The sequence below is a fragment of the Eleutherodactylus coqui genome, chromosome 3 (assembly GCF_035609145.1).
Source record: "Eleutherodactylus coqui strain aEleCoq1 chromosome 3, aEleCoq1.hap1, whole genome shotgun sequence".
In the NCBI taxonomy this organism is placed as follows: domain Eukaryota; kingdom Metazoa; phylum Chordata; class Amphibia; order Anura; family Eleutherodactylidae; genus Eleutherodactylus; species Eleutherodactylus coqui.
Genome location: NC_089839.1, coordinates 170,246,394 through 170,272,266, shown reverse-complemented (window position 1 = coordinate 170,272,266; position 25,873 = coordinate 170,246,394).

Below are 25,873 nucleotides of genomic sequence, written 5' to 3'. Positions count from 1 at the left end.
ATTTCAGTTTACTAGAGAAACCTTTGGTATTTGTCATGCAGAAATAATGGTGGTCTCTTTTTTCCTGACATACCATCGGAATGGCGAATGGCGTTCTACTCTTGCCTTTTAGCCACTGTGTGAGAGGAGTGTCACATGACACATAGATGATGTGCGGTGCCACTTCTTATCTTGGTCACCAAGCTTTATTCTGAAATACTTGTGATAGGCACACTTTACTAAGGATGTTATTTTCCTCCACTGTGTCTTTGTTGTGAACTGTCCGCAGGCATAGCAGAAATTGTCTGGGTTGTTCAGACATCTGCGCCACTCAGCCATATTTTTATTACTAGAGATCAGCAAGTATACTCGCTAAAGGCAATTGCTCGAGCAAGCATTGCCTTTATCGAGTACCTGCCCGCTCGAGACGAAAGGTTCGGGTGCCGGCGCGGGGGAGCGGTGAGCAGCGGCAGTCAGCAGGAGGGAGCGGGGGGGGGAGAGGGAGAGAGAGATCTCCCCTCCGTTCCGCCCCACTCTCCCCCGCAGCTCCCTCCCTGCCGCCAGCACCCGAACCTTTCGTCTCAAGCATGCAGGTACTCGCTAAAGGCAATGCTCGCTCGAGTAATTGCCTTTAGTGAGTATACTCGCTCATCTCTAGTTATTACGTTTTGAAAAATGGGCCCAGTCTAACCAATGACCTGTAAAACACAGTTCATTAATTACAACTTACTGGTGGATGATCCACAGCATTTTCGCCATGTGGAAACATACCCTATATGTGAAATAAACCTACCCTTATAGTGTTCAGTCAGTGGGTGATGTGTAACAGCGAAAGTGAAATAGTTGCGCAATCACTTTTGATATTCTTTTTATTAAGCAAGGTTAATGGTGAGCCTACTGGATTAATTGCATAGGTATATTTCCAAAACATACAATACAACGGCAATTGGATTACATTATTCTACATAACTGGACAACCTTATGTGGCAGGAAAAAATGGATATCTTATTTGAATTCAGCGTACTAAAGTTACTAAAAGACACCTATCTGCTTATCTGGTAAAAAAATTGTGTTGCACAGTGTTATAGACACAGAATGAAGGAATCAATCAGGTCTAATAGATTAGTTGTGAATCAGCCCATAAAAGATACACACTAATTGTCTCCAAAATCAACTTCAGTTGGTGTCGTCTTCTACTGGACTTTTGGGGCTCATTTTTGTGCCAGAACCCTGAGCCCTATGATCCTCTGGTACTTTGGTGTGTCAGTCCAACCCTAAATACAAGCATTTCCTGGTTCAACACAACAGTCTTGCACATCTTTTCTAATCCCGTTAGTGTTGGCCAAAACATCTTAATAGGAACATTTGCTTTTCTTGGAAATATACACTATATATAAGACTCCAAGGTATACTTATGTAGATATATAGGAACTCTTTACAACGTGCAATTACTGATATTTAAACATGAACTTTTAATAATCCCCACATGTACAGTAAATATGTGCAAATATTCCGATCGTTAGCTAAAAAACAAAGGCGGAAAGAAATGACTGGAAAGAGCAGGTATATGACACAAGTGTTATCGTCGTAAAATTGAATCGTCCTTATCACAGCCGATTATTTTTATAAGGTGCAAATAAATTGCGTATTTAGACTGTTATTGACCTAGAACTGTGATAGAAATCCATGTCTATGACATGTACGTCACAAGGGGGGACAGACAGTATAGACACGAGCTTTGGTGTAACTAGTAAGAACTTCTTGTCCAATGTTTCCTCTAAGGAATCTACTAAGTGGTGGAAAATAGATTAGCCAAAGAGGGAGAGCACTTAACTTCCACGGCCATCAAGTTTTATTATGTATTATATACTCCACGGCTCCATATGAAAATCACAACTGAGGTGGAAAATTCATTTCTGGACAGTGCTCTTTTTGGAGACAAAGGTCTATATTTTCACATTGATAGCTACTTTACTTGCCACAATGCAGCTGCATGGACATTGCCCTGTGCCAAATAATGGGGTCTGCCATTCCATTCCTGACACTTGCCAGGAGAAAATTAGTAAGATTTAGCTTGGACTGTGCAAAACCAGCTGCACTGGCTACTTATATAATCACTTAGGCTTCAAGTCCTGGCGTTTCACAATGGTGATTTGCCACAACACAATGTTCTCTGCTGCCAGGACTACCTTATGATTAACTCGTGCATGACTTAGCACTGGCTCTTATGCTCAAAGTGATGCAAATTAGCTAATGGAATTTAATTGCATCGCATGGTATAGCATTACTGATTTCATGAATTGATCATTTAGGCATTGATTAGATAAATGATGATTTATTTTTAAGTCATATTGGATAGCCTATTGGAAATCATGAGTATCTGTCATGAAATACTACTATATGAATGCCACATAAAACATTTACAATAAAAATGTCCTCAATGGATAAAGCAACTCTTTGGACCATGTGCCTCATTATCTAAGGAATATGTAAACCCCCCACTACAGAAATACGTATACTTTTAGGTCTTCTAAACTCTTTCACCTACATCTGTACAGCACATTTGGTTGCTAGGAGTCATTCAGATGATTCAAATAATAGTAAGTCTATCACAAGAATTAACTTTCTATGAAGTCTTGCGAGAGGTTGATGTTCGTTATGTGTGACATCAATAGAAACTTCAAAGATGCAGCAAATCTAAATAAGAGCCTGTATAGCTTTCCTTACTTGATTGCATAAGTCCCATGGTATTGGGTTTATGGAGTTTCTTGATTTCCCATATAGATTGCTATTCCCTCAGATTGACCATGACCTCACTCTTGCCACTAAGCTTTGTTCTAGGTGTCTCTACGCTTCAACTATTATGTCTTGCAAGTCTTTTGAGTGACACTACAGAGTGCTAACCACGGCATTTTGCTATTGTCTGCTCCAACTTATATCTGTACTCCAGCTTAAGCACCTCACCAGTCCATAAGTGGCACGTCAATGTGTTTTCACCCACAGGCCTTTGCCTATTCTTCTGCTCACTAGAATAGGTCTCCGTATACAAGGAAATTTGGCTTGGTGTCACTGCTCTGCCATTGTCCTACAGATCTACACCATTCTTGAAGTACATGACAGAATCTCACTAGTCAGGTAGTACTTGTTGAAGCATTTGTCTCCACTTTCTTAACCAGGCTTATAAAGTGAGTTTTACTCCAAACTCAATGCACTATCGTACCTGACTTGTGATTTTCCTTTTTGCTTCCTTGCAAGATGGCAGCCTGATACTAGGTACCTGATTCTGAGTTAAATGGGCCACTACATTTTTAAACAACTTGTGCTTATAAGATAGTCAATGTGATAACTAGCAAAAGTGCAATTTACCTATCTAAAATTGTATTTTTATGCTGAAAAGTCCCTCTAAAATGCTGCAAGTAGACGTTTCCCTACTTTTTCATTTACTGTTCACTGCTGGTGTAACAGAGATAACTATGTATAATAGGAAGTGGCTGGGAGTGATGACTCATGCTACCCAGAGAAGTCTATAGAGAGCAGAGGGTAGGAAAACAGAAGTGGGGACTGACCTAGTCACTCCCTGCAGCAAGTAGATATTGTTTACTGTGTTATAGCTAATGAAATCACATCTCCACTGCTCAGTACATCTCTAGTGACATACATAATGCTGCTATGTATTTGTGTGTGCTACAGAGAATTAGAATCTGAAGTTATCCCCATGTGCAGTTTGTAAAAGACATTGTAATATCTAGATTCCTTCTACCAACTCAGGGGCAACTGAGAATCAAATATACAGCCTGCAGAGTGGAAAATAGGTGAAAGTGCATAATACAACTCATGAAAAGGTGAGATATAGGGTTATTCCCTATGTGCACACATGGTAACTTAATCTGAAAAGTTAGGTACACTTTAATTATTTAATCTGGACAAGCCATGGTCTGGATCCCGCAGAATTTCTCATTAGCTTCAGGAAGACATTGTTTATGTAAAATGCAAATGATATGTAGCAATACTAAAATTCTTATACAATTTATGGAGAGATAACATACAAGAACTGTTAAATATGAGTTGATGAAAGGATCTATTAAACATCAAACACAACAATCAACCGATATAATCTAGCTACTGTATGAGCTACCTCAGGTGGTCTGGAGATACCAGTGTAACTGTACAAAGAAAACTATAACTCCATATTATTGTATAGTCTTAAGAGATGCAGCAATAAAAGAAAGCTCTAAGTGTCTTATTCTGAAGAGAAATTGCTAGAGTTACTAGAAATTGCTGACTACGAAAATTTTGAATGAGACGGCCTCATTATTGAAAACACAGGAAATGTCACAATGGACATGAGGTTGACCTTTTTTTTACATTAAGCACCGGAACCCTGCAGAGATGCCTATAAAGTACAAAACATTTCAATGTGTTTTGTGTTATGTGATTTACAGTACGTTCCTGGAAAAATATCCATTTAGTAAAATATAGCTTAGAAAAAAAGATTACCAGGCTGACAATTTATTCTGTGGAAATAGATTAGAATTTATTTTTACTCCTTGATTGGGTAATTTACTAGATGCATTATATTTCTTACCAAGTTGGATATATTTTAATAAAGAACAAAGTGGTATCTCCTTGTTCTTTGTGAGAATTCAATGAATTCATCATTTCCTCATACAATGGTATTCAAAATTATTTAACGGGAGTTTAAAGGGGCTGTGCGTGCTTGAAAGTTATCCAGTATCCAGGGATAGGAATACCTCCCAGATCAATGGGGGTCTGAGGCTGTGACCCCCACTAACCTACAGAATGGTGCTGCAACACGTCCTGAAGTGAAAGCAGTGGTGGTTGCACAAGCAGGAGATATAGGAGATATCCAGGGAATACTAGCATGTCAGCATGGTCCATCTTATATATAAAATGCTAAATCTATTTGTTTGTGTCGTATACAAATCCACAGTTCTGGTCCAATTTAAGTGAAATTTTGCACAAGCATTCTTCAGCACCAGGTGACAAACACAGCTCTCATTTCTTATACTGCTGAGGAAAAATTAAAGCTGAGCTGTGATTGGTTGCTATCTGGGGTGTGACTAAAGGCTCAGGGGCCCAGGTGCAAACGTTCAGCTCGCCCCGCATCCCCCAGAACACCCTCTACCTCCCCCGTACCCATACCTAAAGCATGTTGCATACAGCTACAAAACGAATTTCCATACATGATCTAGCCTCTTGGCGTACTCTTTTCAAACATGACTCATTTCCTGCACTACAGAAATATGTGTTTGTAGCCCCTTGTCTCAAATGCTGTGCTAACCGTGTTACAATGTTCCTATTGATTTTAATGCATAAACAACCAGAAAAAAACTTTTTTACAGCTGCACTACAATACCAACCCTTTAAGTAGGGTTTCTAGGAGCTTATTCCCTCTCTACTTAAAGGGTTGGTATTGTAGCGCAGCTGTAAAAAAGTTTTTTTCTGGTTGTTTATGCACTACGTTTTCCCCATTTGTTCGTAAGAACTTTGGGGTACTTTTTATGCTGCTGCTCTCCAGAACAGCATGGATGGGTAATATCAGATACACATATATATGTTTTTCTGGATAATACGGAAGACCCTCCAGCAAAGAAACCCTTGAAAGGCGAACTTGGATTCCAGGTGCAGGCGGGACACAAAAAGCTTTTTGTTGCTCCGCCTGACACCCGGTAAGTAGAATTTTCAACAATATTTACCACCTTTCCCCATGGTTATGGCGCTCTCCCTAATTTGTGTTTCTATTGATTTTAATGGGATTACTCACACCTGCGCTTGAACGGGGTATTTCTAATGCTGTGATTTTCGAGAGCTGTCTGTTCTATCTTTGCGTTTTCACATTTTTTAATGCACCTCCTCACCCATCACAATGATGGGGTGCATTAAAAAGTACTGTCAAATGCTGTACCATGCATTCAAAAATGCAGCTCGATTTTGAGCTTCGTTTTCTGAATGTATGTGTGAGAGTGGCCTTAGGATGTCTTCATGTTTTTTATTGTACTTTTGAACCACAATTAAGAAAAACACATTACAAAACTGCATGAAGAATTCAAAGACCATGCGGTTTTTAATTATATGTAAAGTGTGCATTTATATAAAGGGGGCTGGAGATGTGCGCAATATGGTGAGGTAAGGAGTGTGGGATACTATACACATAGACAATGGTCAGGCTGTATAGTGGCTAAATCGGTATAACTGCAGCTGCCGGGTAATTACGGCTAGCAGGAACTGCAGTCCATAGGACAGGGAGCATGTTATTAAGCGGAGTAACGAGGGGTTTGGTTTAGGGGATACGGTATGCTTCCCTGAAGAGGTGCATTTTTAGAGCACGCCTGAAGTTTAGTGTGTCAGTGATTGAACAGATAGTTTTTGGTAGCGCGTTCCAGAGGACCGGTGCTGCTCTGAAGAGGTCTTGGAGGCGGGAATGAGAGGTTCGAAGTAAAGGGGCACTTAATCTGATTTCGCTAGCGGAGCAGAGGGCGAAGGCTGGGTGGTGAATTGACATGAGGTAAGCAATGTAGGGTAGCGCTGTGCTGTGGAGAGCTTTGTGGATGAGGGTAGTGAGTTTAAATTGTATTCTGTATTTGACAGGCAGTCAGTGCAGTGACTTGCACAAGACAGAGGCGTCTGAGTAGCAGCTGGACACCTGAGCCTGCTGCCACATTCAGGATGGATTGGAGAGGAAAGAGTCTGGTGCAGGGGGAGCCGATCAGCAGCAAGTTGCAATATTGAGCCAAGAGTGAATGAGGGCAACGGTGAGCGCTTTAGCATGTCCATGGTGAGAAGAGGATGGATTCTTGCGATGTTCTTGAGGTACAGCTGACATGTTCGGGCCAAAGATTGGATATAGGGGGTAAAGGAGAGATTGGAATAGAATATAACCCCAAGGCAGCGGGCGTGCTGTCTGGGAGTTATGGTGGTGCCGCACACTGAGATGGAGATGTCAGGAAGAGGTCAGTTAGTAGAGGACAGAAACACCAGTAGGTCAGTTAGAAACAGTGGACAGACAGTCGGTGGTGTTCTGGTGGAACGGGAAGAGGTGTATAACTGGGTGTCATCAGCATAGAGATGGTACTGAAAGCCAAATCTCCTGATGGTCTGTCCAATGGGGGCTGTGTAGATGGAGAAGAGGAGGAGGCCAAGAACCGAGCCCTGGTGGACCCCAACAGCATGGGAAAGAGATGGGGGGGGGGGGTAGAGCCAGTAAAGGAGACACTGAATGAGCAGTTAGATAGGTAGGAGAGGGCAGTGTCCTTTAGTTCAATGGAGCGAAGCATACTGAGGAGGAGTGATTTGTGGTCAATAGTGTCAAATGCTGCTGAGATTGAGAAGGATCAGTAGGGAGTAGTCACCCCTCGATTTGGCCGTCAGGAGATCATTTGAGACTTTAGTATATGAGATAGATAGGTAGATAGATATGAGATAGATAGATAGATAGATAGATAGATAGATAGATAGATAGATAGATAGATAGATAGATAGATTTCTTATACTGCTCAGGTGGGCAACACAGATTTTCTTTTGGACAGTTTCAGTGCAGTACTGGGCTCATTATTGTGGTCCACTTTGTATATTCCAGAACTGCTATTCATAAAATCGCCATGCAATGGGTATATCACCTAGTATCACTATATACAGGGAGATATATAAGTTATGCCAGCTGTACATATATGATTATATACAGGAAATACCTAGGTTATACCGGCATGGTTTATATCACTATATACAGGGAGATGTATAACTTATACCAGATGTACATATATAATTATATACAAGAGATACCCAGGTTATACCAGCATGCTCCATATCACTATATACATGGAAATATATAACATATACCAGCTATACATATATAATTATATACTCACATGCCTTGTTACATTGTATGGTCTGCTCCAGTGTCGTAACTTGAAGCTCCTAGGCCCCAGTGCAAAACCTGTAACAGGGGCCCCAACTATAATATTTTATTCATAGTACTGGGCTCCCTATATGGAGAAGAGAGGCTTTATGGGCCGCCTAAGGCTCCTGGGCCCCGGTGCAACCGAATCCCCTGCATCCCCTATAGTTACGCTCCTGGTCTGCTCCCCTCCTCCGCTGTCGGACACCTCCGGTCAGACCAATCACACAGCCGGCAGTGAACTGAAAGACTGCAGTTGTGATGAATCACAACTGCAGTCTCTTAGTTGAAGAGAGGACCGCACACTGGGGGAGTATGCTGGCTGCCTCAGGTTACGGTCCTCCCCTCCCTGAGCACCACCCGCACCAGTAAAACAGTATATGGCAAGGGCCGTGTGTTCCCCCTTAGCTAAAGAGCTGGGTCTCAATTGTGGCCCCTGCGACCCCTAGCGGTGCAACAGTGCTTTTGGCCTTTAGGTTCCTCAGTCAGTAGGACATGGGTGTGACTGCTACCTCTGCACTAACTATAGATATTTCCCAGAATCTCCCCAATTATGTTATATGGGCTAATGCACACTGCATGTTATAGCTCCATTTTATACAGAGTCATAATAGGGTTCTCATAGAGGTATGAGATCCCTCTACTGTACCCCTTTGACTTCGTACAGAGTAATGCAGAGGTATTTTCTACCAGATTACATACAAAATAATTGTGCCATGCACCATTGGACACAGTATATATGCAGGTATTTTCCCTTAGAAACATTGTTTTTTGGATAGAATATCTTCACACACTTCACGTCTGGTGAAGCTTGTACAGCAGTGCATGTAGGACATAGCCTCTTAGTCTACATAACAGTGTATTGTATGAGTCATTAGCAGTATATATGAGTGATAACTTGGAGCAAGCATGTAAGTGGAAGGTTCTTTACCGATACACTTAATAGATCACTGAGAGCCAAAAGATTTCTGTCTCCTTGGCGTGCCATCTGCATCTAGATATTGCTTATCCCATACCAACTAAAGAAAAGGCAATTACACAACTCGTGCGACATGGCCATAGTCTTGAAATCACATAGAATTGTAGAGTTGGAAGGGATCTCTAGGGTCATTGGGTCCAACCCCCGGCTCAGTGCAGGATCACTAAATCATCCCAGACAGATATTTGTCCTGCCTCTGTTTGGAGACTTCCATTGAAGGAGAACTCACCACCTCCCTTGGTAACCTGTTCCACTCGTTGATCACACTCACTGTCTAATCACTGCAGTTGCTTACAAATTCAGTTTAATGGCTAGTAGTGCGGTGCGATACAGGTGCGATGACTTTTGACAAGTTGTGCCTTAACGGGAGCAGACACATCCAGAAACAAAGAATGATGTCTCTCTCGTATTTTTCCTGTTTCACAGTGTCACTCTCTCAGGCACCTCTCACACAGGTGTTTGTAAAAACATTGCGTTTTTAAGCATGGCATTTCACAGCGTTTTAAAATGGCGTTTTCGACCATGGTTGACAGGATTTTTAATACACCCCATCATTGCAATGGGTAATGCAGTGCATCAAAAACACACTGCACACACAAAAACATGCAGTGTTTGATTTAGCGTGTGTTTGAAACACTTCACTAAAACACTAGTCTGAGAAGCCCCAATAAAATGAATGGAGGCTCAGTACAGCGCATGTGTGAGAGTAGCCTCACGGGAATTTCCATTTTGTGCTCTGCCATTTTCCCACTGAGTCACACACCTCCAGGTCACATTACTTCACGTGATCTTCCTTGTAGCCTATCTATCACTATACTATTTTTGGACAGCCCTTACACAAGGACAACGACCTCACATAAGCCCCTGGACATCATAACACAACATCAGACACTTACAAACCACCATCTTTTCTTCCTGATCACATAACATTAATATATGTAATGCGGTTGTGATGGGTGTATGGGGCGGGTTCGGGAGTCTGCTCCATACCCAGCAGCTAACAGCTGGAAGCAGGTAGTCATCGATAACTACCATGTTTAGAGTTATCTCTGATCATGGCAGTTAACTCTTTAGATACTGTGGTCAAAACTGACCACATGTCTAAACAGTCAGCAGGAAAGACAGTGTCCTCTCCAATGCCCTATTAGTACCCTTGCAGTAGAATTGAGGGGTGCTGATGGGCTAGCATGTCATCCTAGAGCCTATAAAAGGCTCCTAGGGCTGCCATGCATAGATGCCTATCAAGCTCTGTCCATGGCAGGGCTTCATAGACAATGTTCAAAATAACTATATACTGTAACTAGCTGATATACCCGGCTTCACCTGAGTTAATTTGGTACAGGTGCTTACCTATTGTTCACACTGAAAAGTTTCATGAAGTCATGGTTACTTCAGAGAAACCGAGGAATAAAATATGTATATACATAGAGGAGCGTTAGATTCTACTCAGACTGCATGTACTGATGTCCTTCTGCAGAATGTGCCACCCCTCCCACTCTCCTCACTTTTTACCCTTAAAAGTAATACCCCTTTTTATTCAAATTTACCCCCAGACTGGAGGTTGCAGACCCTTCTTTACCTTAAAGGCATGCTCCATCCCTGCAGTCCATGGCCACTTCCTTATATACTTTACAGCCTTTCAGTATATGTACATAGGGGTCAGTTAGCTTGTTCTCAGTATATACAAATAGAGGTGAGGTAGATTCTCTTCAGTATATGCACACAGGGGTCAGTTAGATTGTTGTGTCAAATTTCACGCTTGTACAACACCGGGAAGTTACATAACATAGGGGTTCACTTACTTTTGCCCTTAGCATTGAATAATTGAGTTGTGACCCCTTTATTTTTCCCATACAGTACCTAAAGAATGCTTGTGCCAAATTTCATGTTTGTACGACACAGAGAAGTTAGAGAATTAGTTTAGGTATATTACTCAGGGGTGCCAATACTTTTGCACTTAGCATAGAATAATCGAGTTGTAACCTTTTTACTTTTCTATTTAGGACCTAAAGAGTGCTCCTGCCAAATTTTATGTTTGTATGACTTTGGGAAGTTAGAGAATAAGTGGCGAGTCAGTCAGTCAGTGAGTGAGGGCTTTCACCTTTATATATATTGATACTGAGGTATTGCAATGGAGGTACTAAATAAAAGTGTAAATAAATATATTGAAAGTTCAAAACATCCCTTTCTCCTTTTTACCATAAAAGTATCTAAAAAGTATCTATTTTAAAAACCTCACATATTTGGTATCACTATGTTTGTATAAGTCTAAACTACTAAAACATCACAATATTTGTCCCACATGGTAAAAGCCATAAAAAAAGAAGTATGGAATGGCAGAAATGTGTTTTTCTTTCTTATCCTGGTTCCTAAAACTTTTGAAAAAAAGTGATCAAAAAGATGCATGTATCCTAAAATGGTACTAATATAAAATACAGCTCACTCCGCAAAAAATGAGTTCTCATACAGCTTAATTGATGAAAGAATTTAAGTTATCGGTCTCAAAATGGCAGAAAAACATAAAAACTGTATACATTTGATAACACTGTAATCATACTGACCCACAGAACAAAGTTCATTTTATTTCACTAGGAATGTTATAAAAGCTAAAAAAAAACCCAGTTAAACATTTTTGGGACATTATACAACTAGTCCCACAAAAAAAAATGGTTATAACTCTTGGAAGGCAGGCAGAAAAAACAAAAATAAAGTGAAAAATCTCTGGTCCTGAAGGGGTTAAAAAAACAGTAATGAATGTATTACATAAAATAATAAAAGGTGAAATTACAATACAATATAGAAAACAGTCAAATCATTGAGACCCTTTACACAAGATTAAGAGCGGACTGTGCTGGGTGTGGAGGGAGGCATGATCTACCTGAGCCGAGCCTACAGTGCATGTGTAGGGTCTTCTGGTCCTCTCCTAATATTGTGGCCACTGGAAGGGCTCTCACATAACCCGCTTTTTACTGCGGTACAACGCTTCTATTGATTTCCATGGGGCTTTGCAGACCTGTGCTCGAATGCTGTGATTTTCGAGCGCTGTCTGCTCTATTTTTGCGTGTTTTAGCACTTTTTAATGCATCTCATCACCCATCACAATGAACGCTGTGAAATGCTGTAGAATGTGAACGCATGTGTGAGAGTGGCCTAACTCACTCAAACACTGGCAGAGTGTAAGACAGTGCTACATAGAGTTTCCTAGCTTGGTTCTGCTACTGTATCTATTTAATTACTGTGTTTCATCAAAAATAAGACCCTGTGTTATATTAATATTTGCCCCAAAATAGGAACAGGGTCTTATTTTCAGGGGATGTCTTATAACGGCTGCAGAGTGCCGCGATTTTACTTTCACTTTCGGAGGCAGAGTCCCTGCCTTCAACAGCAACTTTAGCACATCCCATCATTGATGAGGTGCACTAAACGCAAAAAATAGAACAGACAGCGCTTGAAAATGATGTTCGAGCACAGGTCTGCGAGGCTCCATTGAAATCAATGGGAAAGTTATACCATGGTTACCGCAGCGTTTATTATTATCGCAGTAAAAAATTCTGTGTGCTAATTACCTAGCACAGTCCAGGTCCCTCTCGCTGGTCTGCAGAGTTCTGTCAGCTTGCTTGCAGTTGCCGACAGAAGATTGCTTTCTGGTAACAGGATACATAACCCCGCCTCCAGGAAGCGATGTCTCTGATTAGTTCTCGAGCGCCGTGGCTCAACCAATCAATGCAGCGCTCGATGAACCAATCACAGCCATCGCATTGAATGGCTGTGATTGGTTAATTGAGTGCTGCATTGATTGGCTCAGGCATGGTGCTTGAGAACCAATCAGAGCCATTGGTTTCTTAAGGCTTGGTTTATGAACTCTATTACCAGGAAGCAATGTGCTGTCGGCTGCTGAGGACTACAAGCAAGCTGCCAGAACTCCGCAGAGTGGCGTGAGTATTGCTTTTTTTTATGTCAGCTAGGGCTTATTTTCGGGGTAGGGCTTATATTTTGAGCCACACCCCCACCCCTGAAAATTTTCAGAGTAGGCCTTACATGCAGGGAAATGCGTTAGCTTGATTCTTTTGCTATATTGTTGTTGTGAGCGCAGTTCTGGTGCTGTGTTCATATTATGAGCTCGCTGTTGGTGCTGTATTTACATACTAAGGTTATTTCTGATGTTAAATTTATAAATAGGTTAGGGTTGGAAGGACATGGTGGGCCTGGCAACTCATGGCCAAACCATACCCACCTATGCTTGCCAATGGCAGCACAATTTTGCCAGTAATTTGTGTGGTTTGTGGCCATGGTTTGGCTGGGTGGGGATAGCCGTACATTGTGTTTCTATCCTAAGGCTGGATTCACATGGGTGATAAAATCATGCGAGATTTATGAGTTGCGAGATGCACAGATCTCGCACAGATATGAACTCCATTCTTTTGAATGGGGTCATACACATGTGCGATGTTTTCTGGCATGGCACCGTGATGCGATGCTATGCAGGAAACAAATCATGGCATGTTCTATCTTGTGTGTGCTCTCACATCGCAGCACCTATTGTGTGCAATAGGGCTGCGGCAGCATCACATCATGTGCTAGGTGCACGCGATGCAATATCTTTCATGGAAAACCATGGGAGAAATTTCGCGAACCTCTGCTGCAGCTGACAGCCACGCCAGAGGATCCCTGCATTCCCAGAGTGCTGCGCAGCTGTTTTGCTAAGAAAACGCCTTAAATCCATGGGAATTTCACATGGTGGGGAGCGGGATATGGGAGCGGGATTCACGGCCCCATGTCATGCTCGCCCGTAAGAAGTTAGCCTAAGGGTATGCTTACATGTAGCAGATTTGTTGCAATTTTTCCACATTGGAAAAATTTAAAGCAAATCTGCACAAAAAAAACCATGTCCAAATCAGCAACTTTTGGTGCAGATTTTCACACAGATTTTGGTGCGGATGAGTAGATTTCACTCCTTTGCGGATGTGCACCACATCCAAAGTAGGGTGGATTTGTGGATTTTTTCCACTACAGTAAATCCTCCATATGTGAACATTCCTCAAGGGTGAGCCAATACTCATGGGCCACTATTCTGTGCTTCTCCGTAAGGGCTAAAATTTGCCAGCCATTGCCGGATATTTATGAAACTGTCTAAATGAAGTACGATCTTTGTGGCCCATAGTAACCAATCACAGCAGAGCTTTTATTTTTCTCTATGAGTAATGACAACTGTGCTGTGATTGGTTTCTTTGTTTATGCTTCTAATATACAGCTGCACGCCCTATAATAAGCCTTAATCACTCATTGAGACAAGTACAGTTCATTTTCATACATAACTTTTTATAACAGTGTAAATGATCCCCTTGTTAATAGTCATTTTTTAAACGAGTCTCTTAATGCGTCTCATCATCTACTTCTCATTTTAGCCTCCCCATGTTCATATAGCTACATATAAAATGTTACATGCACCAGCTGTTTCTTCTCCGCTAATATTTGTGTGTTGTCGTTGTTATTGACAAACTATAAGCTCAAGACGCTTCATGACAAAGAGCTACGGCTTCCATTATTTAATTAATCAGTGTGGTTAGAGGTGTTACGGGAGAACACCTGGTATTCATTAGTATGGAAATCAGCAACAAGGTCTGAACCGTATGTCACTGGAAAGAACAAAAATAGCAGAGTTGTAATTGACTACTTCTTCTATAAACTATGGTAATACCGCCGGCTATATACATTAGATTTCGATTGCCCAAAGCCACCAATCTAACCGATCATCTTGTATGAATAGTAGCCTCCTGATATTACGGATTGTTCTCAGAGAGATAAGCCGCTGCCAGAAGTGTCAGGCAGCAACTTTCTCCCTTCTCTGCATTCAGACCACATGCGTACTCGGCCCAATATGCATGTGGATGGCGGGTAAGATAGCAGTTGGTGAATAAAGCTTTAGCTGACAGCTTTTTTATATGTATTGCTAGCCTAAATTTAAGGTAACTCATAAGTTCATCTCCATCATATTGAAGAACAGTAAATGACAAAGTTGGCTCTGCAAAATTTTTGCATTACCGACTCATGATGTTGCTTTAAAGGGGTTGTACCAAAATGACAAGTCATCCTCTATCCACAGGGGAATTGGTGGAAATCTCACCACTGAAACCCCCACTGATCTAAAGTATGGGTGTCCAATGTCCCCCTCTGCCTGTCATTATGAGTGCTGCCTCTCCCTGCCATTGTGACATCAGAATGAATGGAGTGCTGGCCGAGCATGTCCATTCCTTTCAATGGGCTGACAGAAATACCTGAGCACTTTCCGCTTGGGTATCTCCGCAGTCCCATTGAAAGCAAATGGAGCTTCAGAGCACTTGCATGACCAGCACTCCATTCAGTTTCCTCCTCACAGTTGGGGTGTAGTGACCGAAAATGTTAGGAGAGGGGACACTGAACCCCCATTCTCAAGATTTATGGGGTCTCAGTGGTTAGACCTCCACTGATCAGCAAGTTACCCCATATGTTGTGGACAGGGCACAGCTCGTAATCTCAGTATAACCCCTTTAACTTGGTAATATTTAGACACAAGATATACAGCATGTCTTATCAGGGGGTTATCCAAATTTAGGGGGTGGGCATTTGCATTTTGACTACAGTAACAACATGACTACTTCCTAATTTCCCACAATTGACACAATTGTCACCTATTCACATTGACCACATTGAATGAAATGGTGGTCAAGCACATATGGTTTCACTCTGTTCAATAATTAACAGATAGGTGATAAATGTAAGACCCCTGCCACTGCAGCCCAATGGTGCTATGCCTGTTTGCTGTTGACATTGCTGCAGAGATGATATGTCAAAGCATACCAACAGATGACCACTTTAACCAAAAACTCACTACGATGGTTATGTGCCCTAAGCTACATTCACACGGGCGCGAATCTCGCACAAATTGTATACATTATGAGATGCACAAAACTCACATGAATATGAACCAGATTCTTTTGAATCAACCCTTCCAATCCACTGTCTGACCTCTGAAGACATTATGATTTAAGCCTGTACAGTTCCGACGTTGGAAGACGTCCGTCGGGGTTCTCTTACTGCATATTGCCAGCCGCTCTGCTGTCGGAGCCTATCCAACGTGTCACCTCATGCAGTACTGGCTTTAGCCAGCAGATAGCACCGTTCTATAATGGCAGAAAAAGAGTAAGCCCCTAGGAAAACCAGGATAGAAATTGGAATGGAAAGGGTTAACTTTATTCGCATTGCATTATGTTCTATCTTTTGGCGTTCTCTCGGAAGCCTCACTCATTGTTTTCAATTGGACCTTTAAAACATTGCATGGCACTTGTATGCTGTGTGATGTGCATGTGAGAGTAATGTGATGTTTTCCATTGAAATCAATGGAGAACTCTTGCGTTCTTCTGATGTGTGTGAAACACGCACCTGAAGATCGCAACTTCACAGAAGGGGTCTTCATTCAAAAATGTCTAACATCCACGCGTAAAATGCACATTGGCAGGCATGATATTGCATTCACCCCCCGTGATTCCAGCCATAAATGACATCATGACGTGGTCAGTTATTTACCGCAGAGGTCGCATATCCGCACCCCTTATCTATTAAGATATAAACAGAGAACAACAGGAAACCATGGAGCGGACTTACAAAGGGTAATTTCTGCATATTTGTTATTTTAGTGCCCCCAAAAACTGTTTAAGGGTGACTACCCACTACAATTTCTTTTTCATTGCAAAATTCGCTGCGCTTTTTTCTCTTCTCCAGTGGTCTATGGGACTTGTTAATGTTAAAATCACATCGCGCAAAATCACGATTTTGTGGTAAATTGCGATTTTTGCCGCGATGCGTTTTTAACATTAGAAAGCCGCATAGACGCCTGGAAAAAAACGCTGCAAATTGGCAAATGCTAGTGGGTAGTCACCCTAAAGCTGGAAAACTGTTTTAGAAATGTTTCTGGAGGACTACAAAGTACACACCTGTAATTTCTGTGGAATCAGTAGGATGTCTAATGTTTCCAGTGTAGGTCATCCATAACAAAGCATGAAATATTTTATGTAGCAATTTTTCCGCTCTTTAAATATACCCAAACCAAAAGAGAAATTTCCTGCAAAGCACCAAGTGATAGCAGTGTAAGGGATTTACAGTCGGCACATCCCTAGGCATTCTGAATGGATAATCCCTAAATTAGTTATTGTACACCCTACATGATGTTCTGCCAGACAATCCTCTTTCATTATATTGTTTCTAACTAGGGCAGTAAATGGCTGAAAGAGACACATAGCTACATAATAGACATAGATATACAGTAAAGATGTAGAAAGCAGATTGTTTAGAAATAAGACACCATTGTAACTACTTCTATGATACATTAATTGCAAATCAGCACCTTGGACAGCTCACAACACAGGACAGACAGGTGATATGCAGCTGGGAATGCATATCATTCTCTTTTCCTAAACCATCACTTGCATATACTGCTATTAATATTAGGATACTACTAATGTAATTAGATGACATCAATAACGAGGCAGCTGTATGTTTTCCCTAGTGCATAAGACCTTGATTGCATCATAGTGCAAATGGATTCATTTTGGGTTAATTATGCAATAAATACTCATTGTAAAGGCATCAATATAGGGTAGAATTATCGAATTTGAATAGCAGTATTGTAAGAAATGCCGATGTAACTGGTTGTAGCTTGTGGCTGGATTCACAAGACTGTATTTGCGTACGCAATGCGAAGTGAATAGAACCCATTGATTTGAATGAGTTTGTTCACAAGTGTGGCCTTTGTGTGCACAATTCCATTTTACAAAAAAAGTACGCTACTTGTTCTATTTTTTTGCTCATTTGCACAGGAAAACAGAACATATGGAACTCATTACACTAATTATAATTGGCCAATTCAATGCTTGGGTTTATGGTTGCGTGTTTTTCTGCCTATGCAAATACGCACAATTTGTGCTTGCAAAAAGTGCAGTAAAAAATGGAACACCTGATGCACAAATATGCAGCATAAATGCGCATATGCCTGTGTGAATACAGCCTATAGGAGTTGTCCAACTTAAAAAAAAAATGCTAACAGGTGGCCATGCTAGGAGCGGGTGCAGTTTTGGCGTGATATGATAGCGTTTGTGCTGGATCACGTGACGTGTCTGGCAGTGTAGGCACAGAATCAGTGTGTTTGTAACACTGTGGGGAGTTGTTTGATAGGCTGGCTGGGCTGCCCTTATTCCAACCAGCCTATTAAGTGTTTCAGGGTGGTATTTCAACCAGCTCTGGGATTACACAGGTGCCATTACACTCTTTGTATACTGGTGAGTGCATAGTGCTCTGTGTGCTCGATGTGCAGTGATTAGTGGTCTGTGTGCAGTGATTAGTGCTCTGTGTGTAGTGCTTAGTGCTCTGTGTGTAGTGCTTAGTGCTCTGTGTGCAGTGATTAGTGCTCTGTGTGCAGTGATTAGTGCTCTGTGTGCAGTGATTAGTGCTCTGTGTGCAGTGCTTAGTGCTCTGTGTGCAGTGTTTAGTGCTCTGTGTGCAGTGATTAGTGCTCGGTGTGCAGTGATTAGTGCTCTGAGTGCAGTGATTAGTGCTCTGTGGGCAGTGCTCAGTTCTCTGTGCATTTGCTTTCATTATTTTCTGTGTCAGTTTTGCCTTGTCAATTCTTTACCCTTTCCTTTGCTCCCACCTTTATCTCAAGGTATTTAGGTTGTCTAGTAAGGTTCCAGACATGGGTTAGCCCTTGTCATGGCTGTAGCCCTACTTTTAGGAAGGATCAGTCAGTCCCCTCCCCATCCTGTGTTTGTGAAGAGTCTGTTGGTTTGGGATTCAAGATAGTGGCTTCAGGGTCTGTCGTATTGGGGCTTGGGGACAGAGGCCTACCTGGGCTGTCCGGACCTTTCAGGTATTCCTTCCATGCCAGTACGCTGTGCACCAGGTCATTTTCTGTTGTCCTCACAACTGTAACCACTGAAGCCAGGGGCGTAGCTATAGCAGGTGCAGGGATAGCAGTTGCTACCAGGCCCTGGAGCCTTATGGGGCCCAAAAGCCCCTCCATCACATAACAAGATACTAGTATTATGAACAGCACATGATAGGCAGGGGACCCTGTTACAGATTTTGCATTGGGCCCAAGAACTTCTAGTTATACCTCTGACTGAAGCTATTTGTGGAACTTGCGGGGTAGCCTCCTGGTCACCATTTCTGTCAACTGCAGCCTCCGTAAAATAACCATTGGTCTCCATTGCATTGCTCAGAACCAAAGAACTAGTTGTTAATATATCATGGGATCATCCACAAAACATTGCAAACAGGTTGAACAAGATAAAGCATGAATTAACACATCCTTCAAGATCTACAGAGGCCTATACCTGTACCCCTTTACATTTGTACCCTTAGGCCAGTCTGTATACTTCATGTTTCTTTGTTCATAGTACGTTCCCCAGTGTGGCCATCCTCTAGTCACTGGATCCCTGTGTTCGCCATAATCCGTGAACAGGTCAGGCAAAGCACTTCCTAAATGGAAAATTAAGAAACTTTCAAAATGAACTTTCTCAAAAAAACTTTCCTAATATTCAGCTGCTGTAGACTTTGTGCAACTCCTTTACATAGCTGGCTGTGCTGCTGTTTCTGACATAGATTTGACAGGTTTGATTTAAAAAAACGGAAAGATAGGTCAGGGCTTAAACAGATGGGCATGATTTTGTTTCGTTATGTGGCCATGAAAATCACAACCGTGTAACGGGACAAAATAAAACCATTGATTTGAATGGTTTTTACTAGCAGTATTCTTGTGTGTTTATACTACATGCGCACAGCATGATCATTTGCGCGTGACAGACGATTTAAATGGCTACTTAGCCTAACGAGTTGCAGGTGTGTGCTTTTTCCCGTGGACTGCGCAGCATATTGGGCATCCCGTTGCACATTGCGTGCACATTTGCACACCCACACATAGACTTCTATGGGAGCCTTTGGTGCGCAAATGCACTGAAAAATAGAGCATGTTCTATTTTTTTGCGACCGCACATAATCAGGAAATGTGTATGAACCCACTACCATCAATGCGTTCTATAACCTGTGTATACACACGTGTGAAGGAGCCCTAAGAGCCATAAATTCCTCCTCCAGTGTATCTCAGTGGTTAGCATGGTTGGCTTGCAGCACTGGGGTCCTGACCAAGGATCACATTCACATGGAAGTTTGTGTTGGCTTCTACAATCATTACTGCAACACATAAAAGTTAAAGAAACGCCACCTAACTAAAGTAAATGCTCCTGAAAATGAGTAATGAGACCCTCAAAGTGTATAAAGTCATCACTAATCTGCAAACTACATACTGTTCTAAGATAAGCTATTTGAAAATATAGTAATGGATTAAATTTTGCAATTAAAACTGAACCCAGACACAGAAGCCACAGGTAGGACCATAACTAGTGCTGACAGTAACAAAAGTTGATCATAATAATGTGGAAACCAACTCTAGTGTCAAAGTAGGTGAACGTACATCTTGTTAATAAATGAATGACCAAACCAGGTCTATATATCTGTCATATTGCAAGGCCACAGCCACCGACTCTCCTCACTCCCTCCCTTAACAATTGCAGCTCCCATCTCTCATTTCCTGTCATCTACTGCAGACACTACATCCTTCTTCATCCCAGGACTGCTGTCACAGCCACCTGTAAAATATACACTCAGCCCGGTCTTTAAAGGGCCAGCATATGCACCCTTATTTCCAGTCCCTAGCCAATCCAGATAGGCTCCTGACTACTTGAGACACCCTTATGCCTGATCAATTAGTCTTCTAATGTGTAAAGGTTTTATAATATTTGTCTGATCTCCTGGTTTTGATCCATGCCTGTCCCACTCAGCTTTCCCAGCTTCTCCTCTCCTGACCTCGGCTTGTTTATTGATCACGTTTATTCTGTCTGCTGCCTCCCCTGACCCTTGGCCTGATTTATTGTTACACAAGTATTCTGCCTATCCTGACCTCAGCTCTGTTTCATGACCCCATCTCTGTCTGCACACTCTGGTACCATGTTATAGTAAACCTGACCAAGTTGCATCAGCTGCCTCTTAACTGCGACTGTTTCTGAAGTAATAGCCTAGGGCCCCCCGCAGCTATTACCAGATCCCAATTAGTGGGGTAAAAGGCTGAAAATGCGGCTCCTGGATCTAGCCCTAAACCAAATTGATTTTGAGGCACAGAGAACCCACATCTGCTGCCATGACAATATCCAACACGCAAAAATATCCAACGAAAATATGGAAACACTGTACAAAATGCATGAGATTTTATTAATTAACACTGACCTGTCCTTTTGACCCCTGCTTGGCTGACAGCTGTCCCACCAAATTTGTGTTTCATTCACCTCTTGCCCTGCTCTGGGTGGTTTTGGGAGCCAGCTGGTAACAGCATCTGAGTGGTTCCAACCCCTGACCAATGGAACTGTGTTGCTTGGACCGCTGTTCACTTATGCCTGGCAACATCTGTGTCATATTACCTTCACTTAAGTTACAGGGAATTATAAATCATATTTTAATAAGACATGTAGAGACCGATTTTAAGGCATGCATTTTTTGTGCAGTGTTTCCATATTTTTGACCACCCCCTGTATATTGCTAATAGTTACTGTGACCACTAAGTGGCTAAGAGCAGCAGTGGAACAAAGAAAGGTGGGTGACCATATGATTGCTTTATGACGAAGTTGGCTTGCCTCAGTCACTAAAAATAGAAGGTCATAAAACCACCAAAATACTAACAAACAGCGAGCGGTCTGTGAGTGACTGTGTGAGGTACAAGTGATGTCACCATCATGTGATCAATCACCAGGGCTCTGAGCTCCGCCCGTGATCACATGATGGTGACATCATCACAGGTCCTATAACATGCGAAGCCTGACAGCAGCCGCGTGCTTACAGGACCTGTCATGATGTCACCATCAAGTGATCAGAGGCGGAGCTCAGAGCCCCGGTGACTGATCACACGACGGTGACATTATCTCAGGTCCTATAAGCACACGGCTGCTGTCCGGCTCTGCTGGTTTAGGACCTATGACCATTTTTAATCTCTTTCATTATATTATATTACTAGTACTAGTTAACTAACATGCAACTATAGGTCATCCTTTCAGAGTTAGATGATATTAAATGTTCCTGCTGCGAGTTCTTTTTGTACGTTTTCATTCTGTATTTCAATCTGGCAACAAACAGATTTACCAAAATACGGCAAGGACAGCTGCACTGAAATTTACATGACAATTTCCCATCACAATGCAAGTTTTCACGCTGGGATCTTAGTAAAACTCATTTATGAGCTGCATTCCAGGCATGAATAATGATAAATCCATCAGCATGAGCCATATTAGACTTGTGTCTGCAACTCGCAGATTTTTCTTATGCTCGGTAATCTCTGCTTCCAGAGTTAAATTGTCTGAGAGAATTGTCAAAACTCCTATTTTTGATTAGATGTGTTACTTGTACATTCGCCTGTGGTGGACAGACAGTTAATGGCAATTTTGAGCTTGTGGTAAAGGCAGATCTGACAGCCCTAATTAACAACTATCCAGACAGTGAGAAGCTGAAGGGGGGTACATTTATTTAGGAACTGAGGAAGTGGGAGAAAATGCATGAAGAAAAAACAGCAATTCTTCTTTTAATCCTTGATTTAGTCACATTACATTGCAAATGAATGAAGATTGATGGTCAGGGGCATAACTAAAGGCACAGGGGCCCGGGTACAAAAGTTCAGCTCGGGCCCCCCTACATACACACACACACACACCTGTACACGTAGCTAATCGGTGCTGCATACAGCTGCAAAACTAATTTCCATACATGATGTAGCCCCTTGACGTCATTTATCCAAACACGACGCATTTCCTGCACTACATAAAAATTTGTTTGTAGCCCCTTAGACCGCTCTCACACACACGCACACACACACCGCTTTTTACTGCTATTAGCAGCCGTAGTAACCGCAGTACAATGCTCCCATTGATTTTAACGGGGTTACTCAGACCTCAAACATGGTATTTCTAATTAAGCAATTTTTGAGCGCTGTCTGTTCTATTTTTTCATTTTTTGCATTTTATAAACACACCTCATCACCCAGCACAATGATGGGGTGCATTCTAAAGCACTGTCAAACGCTGTACCGTGTGTTTATAACTGCTGCTCGAAATTGCTGTAAAAATGTCACAATTTTGAGCTGCGTTTTCAGAATGCATGTGTGAGAGCGGCCTTAGGGCTCTTCCACACTGGCAATAGATTTTCCAGCCATACAAGAGTGAGTGAAAACGCGTGAGATTGAAACCAATGATTTTCAATGGTTTCATTCTTATTTGCGATCTTTTCACTCACTGCAAATTGCTATAAAAAAGATCTGCTATATAGGCCACTGTTTTCAATAGGGCCAGCAGCAGCAGTGCCGGCCTCATTGAAAACAATCGATGGGAGAAGATCACAAAAGAGCTTTGGCATCCCCCATAGCAGGGAGAGAAAGGGGGCGGAGCTACAGGGAATCTCTTACATATTTCCCCATATTTGGAGGGTGGGACTAGAGGACTTTCCCAGGGCTTCCCCGAGAGCGGAGGTGAGGGGGTGGGGCTGGAGGACTGATGACTATAGCCCCACCCCCTCTCTAGCCCCATCCTATCGCCCATGCTCTTGGGGAAGCCCTGGAAAAGCTCTCTAGCCCCGCTCCCTATCTCTCCAAATATGGGAAGATATTCTCCCTGTTATGGGGTATTCCAAAGCTCTTTCACGATCTTCTCCCATTGATTTCAATGAGGCCGACACTGCAGCTGCCAGCGATATCGCAGATTTTTTTATAGCAACTAGCAGTGAGTGAAAACATCAGAAATGAGAATTAAACCATTGATAGATAGATAGATAGATAGATAGATAGATAGATAGATAGATAGATAGATAGATAGATAGATAGATAGATAGATATGAGATAGATAGATAGATTGGAGATAGATTACAGCACTTATCACCTCCTCCAGTCTCATCCGCTCCCCAACACTGCCAGCTGTGTGATTGGTCAGTGCACTCCGGCCTGACCAATCACGCAGCCAGCAGTGCACTAATAGACTGCAGTTGTGTGCAATCACACCTGCAGTCTTTTAGTGGAATGGAGGAGCATGCCCGGAAAGTCTGCAGCCTGTTATTGTCTGCCGACTCACTGGGCAACGGCCCTCCCATTACCCAGCATCACCCACAGCAAGCCCACAGTCCGCAGCGGCGAGACTGTATCTGGCAGGGGTCAATGGGCCCCCATTTGCTTAGGAGCTGGGTTGCGATTGTGACCCCTAGTGGTATGCCAGTGGGTCTTAGGATAAGTCATCATTGTGGATTGGTGAGGATCCAAACCTCTGAACCACTATCAATGAGCAAAATACAGGGAGGTTACCAGACATTTATAGATGTACACACATGCAATTTTGCCATGGCCTCTTAGTTCTGTTGATCATGAGAATAATGAGGGTCCAATAGACTATTAATGTCTATTCCTGGAAAACTCCTTTAAACGACTTAAAGGGGTGGTCCAGGGAGGAAAAAATATGATAAAAGAGTAGTTGGCATCAAAATACAACCCCAATTCCAAAAAAAGTTGGGATGCTGTATAAAATGTAAAAAAAATAGGGTCAAGTGAAGGTTATCTTAGGACATAAGCTTCATTTAACACAAATGTTAACACAAATATAGTAGTGAAGATCATGCCTGCAGTCCAGACCTTTCACCAATAGAAACCATTTGGTGCATAATGAAACAAAAAAATCTAGTAAAGAAGTCCTAGGACTGTTGAGAAGCTAGAATCCTACATCAGACAAGAATGGGGCAAAATTTCCTCCCACAAATCTCCAGCAATTGGTCTCCTCACTTCCCAGATGTAAAAAGAATTGGGGATTCTGCACAATGTTAGACATACCTTATCCCAGAAAAACTTTCCCCAGCCAATGACACCTCCATGACCACCTGGTTGAACCCTAACAGTATACCCATGGGATACGGTTTAATGCTCCTTACACCAAGTATGTACTTGGCCATATATATAGTTCAGCATGAAATGGGACTTGACACTCCAGAAAACGTTCTGCCATGTGCCCAAGATCTATCAATGACTTTCCTAGACCAATAGGAGGTGTTATTGCTGTTGACATGGGGTCATCAGGGAAACTTGTCGGTCTTCGGTTATTGAACAACAGTTGCATGGTACACCACATGGTCCTTGTGGAAATTTGTCTAATTTCCCCACTAAAGTACTGCTGGGTTAGTTTGTCAACTATGGCATATCGTTCTTGATTACCAGACATGTCATCCAATTCTCACCTCAGGACACAACCACACGTGGCCTGCCACTGTGTTATCTTCTGTTGGATGTCTGTCCATGTTTCAGCCAGTCTTGGTACACTCTTGGTAACATGGTTCATGAGCAGTCAAGTGTAACGGTTTCAGCAATACTGGCACCACACCACCTCCAGGCACCAACAATCTGCCAGCAGTTAAAGTAACTCAAGTCACTAGGTTTGCCCATGACTGCCAGTAAGGCAACAAATGTGGATCCGCCCTGTTACACACCGGTTAGGCTTTGGGCTATCTGAGACGGCAGCACCTGGGAAACTCTGATTTTCATGTTTGACCACTCTAAATTGGATACTGTCTTTGCTTTGGGGTCCCCAAGCTGTTACACACTCAGTCCCAGTTATGCAGCTGCGGACATTGCACTGGGCCAAGGCACAATACCTGTAGGTCTGAACAAGGGCATAGTGAGGAAACAAACTGAAGTCAGGGCTGGCAGTACAAGTGCGGAAACCAGGTCCAAGCCAAAAATCATGGCAAGCAGCAAACAATAGTCAAAACTGTGTCCAGAATACAAAGCGAAGGTCAGGGAGCACAGAAGTCAGAATGGTCAGAAACGGGCAAAGGGTCAGAAACAGCAAAAGCATAGTAACTGGAGCTTTGTCACAATGGTTAATGAGACCAATTGCTTAGGTATC